Source organism: Microtus ochrogaster, assembly GCF_000317375.1.
Source record: "Microtus ochrogaster isolate Prairie Vole_2 chromosome 14 unlocalized genomic scaffold, MicOch1.0 chr14_random_1, whole genome shotgun sequence".
In the NCBI taxonomy this organism is placed as follows: Eukaryota; Metazoa; Chordata; class Mammalia; order Rodentia; family Cricetidae; genus Microtus; species Microtus ochrogaster.
In genome coordinates this window covers 24,932,361-24,938,190 of record NW_004949096.1, presented here as the reverse complement: position 1 = coordinate 24,938,190, position 5,830 = coordinate 24,932,361, and positions in this window count along the sequence as shown.

The window sequence follows — 5,830 nt, the reverse complement described above, 5'->3', positions numbered from 1 at the left end:
TTTTTTTTTTTTTTTTTTTTTTTGTTTTTTTGTGGGGTTTTTTTTTTTTTTTTTGGTGGCAGACATGATCCTATCTCAAGTTTCCTTTCTGGGGCCTAAAAAAGTATGAGTAGTCTCTGAATTTTGAGTATGGCACGCACAAACTTTAAAACAAAACAAAACCTGACCAGCAGCGCCCTCTTGTGACCAAATGAAATGAAAGCGTTGTGCCACTTCATTGGTCTTCATCCAACTAGCAAATTGAAGAAGGGATGATTCTTAATCTCTGCTTTCTAATAATTTGATTATTCATTACTCATGCATTCGGTCAATAACTTGAAAAAAATCATCGAACAACATTCTTGGGCTAGCCAGTATTCTAAAAAATTTAATTAGGATAGAAGAAAAGAGACCAAATTCTTCCCAAATCATAGCTGGTAGGCAGACAATTTGATATACAAAGATCAGATGCTGTTGAGATAGAACCAAGTTAGGTAGCCGGAGCAGGGGAACTGGGCAGGAGTGTTCTCTGACAAGGTGGCATTATAAGAGAGAATTGGAGGGGGTGAAGGAACTGTCTAGATGCCAAAGGAAGCGGTACACAGAGATTCAGAAGGCCTTCTGACAATTCCCTGCACAGCCCCATTAAGACAAGTCTGTTATGGGAATCCCAAGTTTCTTCTGGTTCCTTCCAGGACAGTGCCCAGGCCTGAGACCTTCTATGCTGCAGCTTCAGCATTTGGGGCTTGGGTTGGCAGCTGTGTGTCAGCTTGACCCATGAGCTAGAGTCATTGGCAAGAAAATAGTCATAACTGAGAAAATCCCTAATGAGGCTGGGCTGTAGGAAAGGCTGTCGGGCATTTCCTTAAATAGTGTTTGATGTGGGAGGGCCCAGGCCATTGTCCGTGGTGCCATCCCTGGGCTAGTGAGCCTGAGCTCTGTAAGTGAGCAGACTGAGCAGCCCATGGGAAGAGAGCCAGCGGGCAGCACTCTTCCATGGCCTCTGTATCAGCTCCTGCCTCTAGGTTCCCACCCTACTTGAGTTCCTGCCCTCTGTGCTGCTGCTGCTGAACTGTCCTATGGAAGTGCGAGTGAAATAAACCTTCTCTCCTCAGTTGCTCTTCGTCATGGTGTTCCAGCACAGCAATTGTCTGTCCTGAGAAAGTTCTTAGTGTGGCCTGCTCTGTCAGTATTTTGTATATGCTTACTAGCTTTTATTTGCATGTTTTCCTGATCATATTTTTCTGAATGCAAACGATCTTGCTTGGATCGTGGCTTTCTTTGTTACATTCGTGTGTAAAAGCCCACTGAAACCCAAGTAAGGTTGTCTACAGCAGTAGCCTGCAGTCTGTCAGTTCTTTCAGGTCCTCAAATCCCAGGTCTTACAGACAGATCTGCACAGGTCTGTGAAAGTCATACAGGTGGGTAATATTGACAGAAGCAATGCTCAGAATAATGGGGATTTAGGTGAGGTCTGGCTTCACAGAAGAGCAAAGATTACCCGGTTATTAACATCCATTCCCAGCCTTCTTGGTAGAAAGAAGATGCACACCCTTCCTGCTGAAAGGAAAAGCCTGTGTGCTTATCATTCCTGGTTTCTCCAGTGCTTGTCTGTGAGCGTGTGGTCTCTGCACATGTCTCCACGCTTCCCACCTGAATCGCAGAGTTATCCTCAGGTTCTGAACTTGCTGGTTCCTTGATTTGGATTGCCCAGACTCTAAAAACCATTGTCTGCTGGTTCTAACCTACTAGGCCTGTGGAATACTGGGCTTTTCTTTGGGACCGTCAACTAGCTTCCAAACCAAGACCTGGAGACTTCTCGTTAGTTATGAATGCTCGGCCTTTCTTATGCTTGTTCCACTAGCTCTTATACCGCAACCCGTTTCTCTTCATCTAGGTTTTGCCTCGGGGCTTTTTATCTTTCTTTCCTTCCATTTCTCTTACTTTCACTGCTTCTCATATCTAGCTGACTGACTGACAGCTGCCAGGCTTCTGGTCCCGTGGGGTGTCTCCCACTTTCTCCCGTGTTCTCTCTTCCTTCTTCTCAAGCCTAAACTGTTTCTCCTATTTATTCTCTCTGCCCACCAGCCCAGCCTATCCCTCTCCTGCCTAGCTATTGATTGTTCAGCTTTTTATTAGACCAATCAGGTGCCTTAGGCAGACAAAGTGAACCATCTTTTCACAATTAAACAGATGCAGCATAAACAAATGTATCATGTCTTTCCATCATTAACAAAGACAGCAGTAACAAACGTAACACATCTTTGTCTAGCTAAAATAATATTCCACACCACTATGGTATTTTGCAATAACAAGTCATAGATATTTTGGCTCCTTTAATAATAATAGCCACTGGTTTGAGATTGCTTTAGAGACCTAAATGGTACATTTGCAAGTTAATTTGGAGGAATATACAGTGCATTTTGTTCCTTCGATTCTTCTTGGATATAATTTTGTGCCTCCTGGGCCAAACGTTTACATTTAATTAGAAGGCATGTTTTTTTATTGTTGGATGTCAGAACATAGATATAGAACCCAGCCTGATGAAAAGATATTCTGAATGCTGTCCTTAGTGTACCTGAATCTGCATATGGTTTTCACGCTTTCCCGGACAGAGTCTATGTGCTGGGCAATTGTGCTTAAATTGGTCTGTCCTGAGAAAGTTCTGAGAAAGGGCTGCTGTGTTAACATTTAGTATGTGTTCACTTCTGTTAGTGTGTGTGTGTGTGTGTGTGTGTGTGTGTGTGTGTGTGTGTGTGTGATGTTAAAGCAGAGGGTTTGAAATGGCTAAGCCAGCCTGTTATTGAGTCTCTGCCACCATGAAGGGTGAGTGTGACGTGCAAAGAAGGAAATGCAGGTGTGACTGGGGCAATTAATATTAAATCATAGATCATTTGCCCAAGAGGAAAATGGGGAGGCCTTGATATAGAGAACTAGACAATATGAAGATCCCAAAATGATTCTAAAATGAAGAACTAAAACTACATTCTCTCCAATCAGACAGTCTCAAGATCTCTTGGGACCTGCTTTGATGTACAGACACATTAAAAACTTTAAAATCTAATGTCTAGCTTCCGCCAATTGGATTTTTCTCCTATCTTAAAACGATGACAGTGGTCCATATGTTCTACTCTTAAGTACGGGGCATGTCTCCCCTGTGCTTTTTTTCCTGCCCTTCACTCACTGATGTCAAAAGCTTCATGAGACTAAGGAGTCATTTCCAGTCAGAGAGAGTTTGGCTTATAATTGAATCTTCAATAAAGTCATTATTCTCTGTGTGCTCTGATGTTAATCTTAATTGAGGGGCTATTTTCTTAGGCTCTCTGGATGAGAACATCCATTCTTAGGGTTCTGGGAAATGTTTCTGTAACCCAGTCGGATTATCTTACCTCCAATCCTTTCTCCAAATACATATTCGGTGTCTAAGATGTAGTTTGTTCTCTAATTACTGGTCCATAGTTACTTGGAATCTGGTTGTTGTATTTGTTTTTCTTTTTCCTAAAATTGAAAGAAATTTAAAAATATTAAGATCACCCACTAAACAAAAAGAAGTTTACAAGTGTCGCCACACCAAAAAAAAAAAACAAAAAAACAAAAAAACAAAAAACTGTAGCACAAGTCCCCTGTTCAACCTAAAAGTGTCATGAGTCACCCCACCGCCACCACTACCAAGGGACTTTATTCTGCATTAAGAGACTTTATTCATGCGTTATGCTCCATATTCAGGATCTTCTTTGTGAAGGTTTGGGGAAGCTGGCTGAGAGTTCACCTGGAAAGTCAGTAGAATGGGAAAACCCCTGCAGAACCCAGGTTCCTGAGTGTTGAAAGACCAAAGTTCTCTATTTTGACACCTTATTTGTATGTTTTGTTCATGCACACTTACATATGTACAGAATGTGTGTTATGTATGTACATGTGTGTTTGTGAATGTGTGCATCTATTTGTACAGAATAAAAAAGGAGGAGGTCAGGTATCTTATTCTATCACCCTCCCCCCTTTTCCTTTGAAACAGTTTCTTTCAGAAAATCTGAAGTCAGACTAGTTGCCAGCAAGGCCCACAATCCTCCAGCTTTTGCCCCTTACAGCGCTAGGACTACATGTGTGCACCAAGCCATGCTTATCTGACTGTGGTTGGCTAATTGGCTGGTTTTGCATGGATTATGAGAATTTGAACTTGGGTCCTCAGGGATATGCAGAAGCTGCTTTTACTCAGCCTTTTGCTCAGCCCTATCTTAAATGAGGCTTCCATATATGAACTTACACATCTTGGTGTACACATGGATAAACAGAATTTCCACTCATTGTATTTCTAGAATTGTATTTATGCCTGGTGATGGTATGTAAAATTATTATAGGAAAAGGATGACAAGGGCAAGGATGGAAATGGTGTGAGAATGCATAGACTCTCCCAAGAATTTATTTTCATAAAATATGTATCTGTTACATGAACACAATGATAAATGGAAGGAACACCGTGGGGAAGACCTCAGTAGCCATGCCTAGAGAATAGTGTGTGCAGATTAAGGAGACATAGAGACATAGAAATCAGACAACTGATTCACACACAGAGACAAGCTTTTATTAAGTGGTATTTTTTTCCAGACTGAATTGTAGGGAAACAAAGTCTTCGTTAAGCAGTAAAAATATACACAAAAGAAAAATATATGTGTCCATATAGTGATTCTGATATATTATGCCTCACAGAAAGTTAAGTGCTCTGCCATATTATAATTATAAATTTAGAAAGAAAAGTCAAACTATAATGTAGGTATAGATGAGGAAATTGAAGCTCTTAAAAAACTATATCACAGAAGTCATACTGTTAGTAACAGGGGAACTACTACATAAACCTTTCTTGTTTCAAGCACATTCTCCTAACCATACACTATACTATTAATCACCTAAAGTTCAAATATTTTCAGTTGGGAAACAATGTTTTTAGTAACAGGACATTCCTAGAACCTACTACAAAATGTGTGGAGTGCCATGCAAAGTGCGAATGTGAAGTCCATTGCTCAGAAATAATTTAGAACTTCAAACTATCAAAGACAAACATTAACCAAATTATCATGTCCTTCTGTACTTGGGCCCTTTGTGACTGAGCAGGAAAGATGTCCACAGAAGCCATATTTGGCTCTGCTACCTCAATATGACATTGAAGCCCATACAGTGTCAGACAAAAGAAGATAATTCTAGGGTAGACCCGAAGACAGGGCAGTGCCACCATCTTGTCTAGTGAGCTGAAACTGGAAACTTAAGCAGGATGAATGCTTTATTGTACTGTGGTCCAAATCGATTATATAGAGAAGAAGCATGTGAGGCTTAGTGGTTGATGAGTGGGCGTTCAGTCTTTCTGAACTTGCTGAGTCATAAGGTTCTCCAGTTACCATCACTCCAGTGTGGGTGCAGCAGATTCTGGACTGGGTCTCTTCTGACCATCACTGTCAAGATTCTCATGTCCATATGGATAAAATTAGGTAGTTCTCCTTTTCTACGTCTACAACTCATCCCTCTCAACAGATGTAACTTCTGTGAGCCCTCATATGTGATCTTATTCCCAGAGGAAGCTAAATATCCATAACATATGCATAAGCCCTTAAATCAAGCACACACCTTCTGTCACAGGGCTGATTTCAGATACCGAAATCTGTCATACAGAATAGATGCAAGGATAGACAGGAAACCACAGAGTCTTCACACAAGATAAGCCAAAGTGAGCACAGCTCTCCATAAACAGGCTGGGGAAGCTGTCAAGTTTGGAACCAAGCTACTTCCCCAATTTTCCCTGGGTTCCTGCTTGGCACAAGCTGTAGGTCCATCACCCCTTACTTTTTTTTTTCCTTTTTTTTTT